Raw genomic sequence first — 1,845 nt, forward strand, 5'->3', positions numbered from 1 at the left:
AGAGATCTCTTCAAGAAAATTAGAGATACCAAGAGAACATTTCATGCAAAGATGGGCTTGATAAAGGACAGAAATGGTATGGACCTAACAGAAGCAGAAGATATTAAGAAGAGATGGCAAGAATATACAGAAGAACTGTACAAAAAAGATCTTCATGACCCAGATAATCACGATGGTGTGATTACTCACCTAGAGCCAGATATCCTGGAATGCGAAGTCAAGTGGACCTTAGGAAGCATCACTATGAACAAAGCTATTGGAGGTTATATATATATATATATATATATATATATATAATACATGTATATAGCTGAGTCATTTTCCTATACACTTGAATGGTACAACATTGTAAATTAACTATACTTGAAAAGCTATCAGTAGATTTCATGATGTATTTTATCTTTAACAAATATACAAACACACACATATCCTATCTCTGCTACGGGAAGGAGCTAAGTACAGTGACCAATCCATTAGCATCAAGCTAACTCCCAGTATGGCTTCTAAATACTACTTCCCACTAAAAGGAACTAGGGCTTCTTGGAGAAATGGCTGACTCCAGATTTCAGACAGAAAATGTACAAGATGAGAATGTTGTACCAGTAAGCAATGAAGCTATCAAAGACTACCACTGCTGCTGCTGCTAAGTCACTTCAGTCGTGTCCGACTCTGTGCGACCCCATAGACGGCAGCCCACCAGGCTCCCCCGTCCCTGGGATTCTCCAGGCAAGAACACTGGGGTGGGTTGCCATTTCCTTCTCCAATGCATGAAAGTGAAAAGTGAAAGTGAAGTCGTTCAGTCGTGTCCGATTCTTAGTGACCTCATGGACTACAGCCTACCAGGCTCCTCCATCCATGGGATTTTCCAGGCAAGAGTACTGGAGTGGGGTGCCATCGCCTTCTCCAAAAGACTACCACAGGCATATCGAAAAGACTCAGAAGGTATCTTCAAGAAGTTGTCTAAAATAGGATGATTTGAGAAGCAATAAGGATAGCTCAGTTGATAATGAATCCGCCTGCAATGCAGGAGACCTTGTTTTGATCCCTGGGTAGGGAAGATCCCCTGGAGAAGGGAAAGGCTACCCAGTCCAGTATTCTGGCCTGAAGAATTCCATGGACTATATAGTCCATGGGGTTGCAAAGAGTCAGACATGACTGAGCAACTTTCACTTTCAAGGATAACTCCATTTGACTGAAATGTATCAAATATTTACAAATCCACAAGTTAAAAGTGATATTTTAAAAGAAGAAAATCTTTGAGAATACTAGGGAACTAGCTTATTACTTTGAAAACTGAAAAATAAAGTAAAATAAGTAGGCATTTATCTTGCATTTAAACTCTACCTTAAGATAACCAAATGGTTCATGAGGGGTGGTTTCTTTTTATAGCAGTGTCCAAGCAAATAGATGAAGGAGTAATAAAATACCACATTTTGTACCCCCTAATGAATTCATGCATCTAGACAATGATCATCCATGCCTGCTGTCATACAGAAAGAGAAACATCTAGATAGTATGTGCCTCCTAATGGGTCAATGAGATACTCTTGCTGTTCCTCGGCCCCCCCAACTCCCAATGAAATCTGGATCTAATCAGGCTCCAAGATCTAACTACAATTTAGTGATCAGCACAATTCAGACTATGAGAAGCTTTGGGGACAAATAATTTTGTTTCTTCAATACATTAATGTGTGTATGTATGTGCAGGAATGTCAGAGAGAGAGAGAGAGACACTGAAATATGAAGAAGGAGCCTATAAGACATATCAATTATAATCACTTTGTATGGACTTTATTTGGGATCCTAATTCATATATACAATGTTTTAAAAAAAATCATGAGGCAGT

This window comes from Bos indicus x Bos taurus, chromosome 10 (assembly GCF_003369695.1).
Source record: "Bos indicus x Bos taurus breed Angus x Brahman F1 hybrid chromosome 10, Bos_hybrid_MaternalHap_v2.0, whole genome shotgun sequence".
Taxonomy (NCBI): Eukaryota; Metazoa; Chordata; class Mammalia; order Artiodactyla; family Bovidae; genus Bos; species Bos indicus x Bos taurus.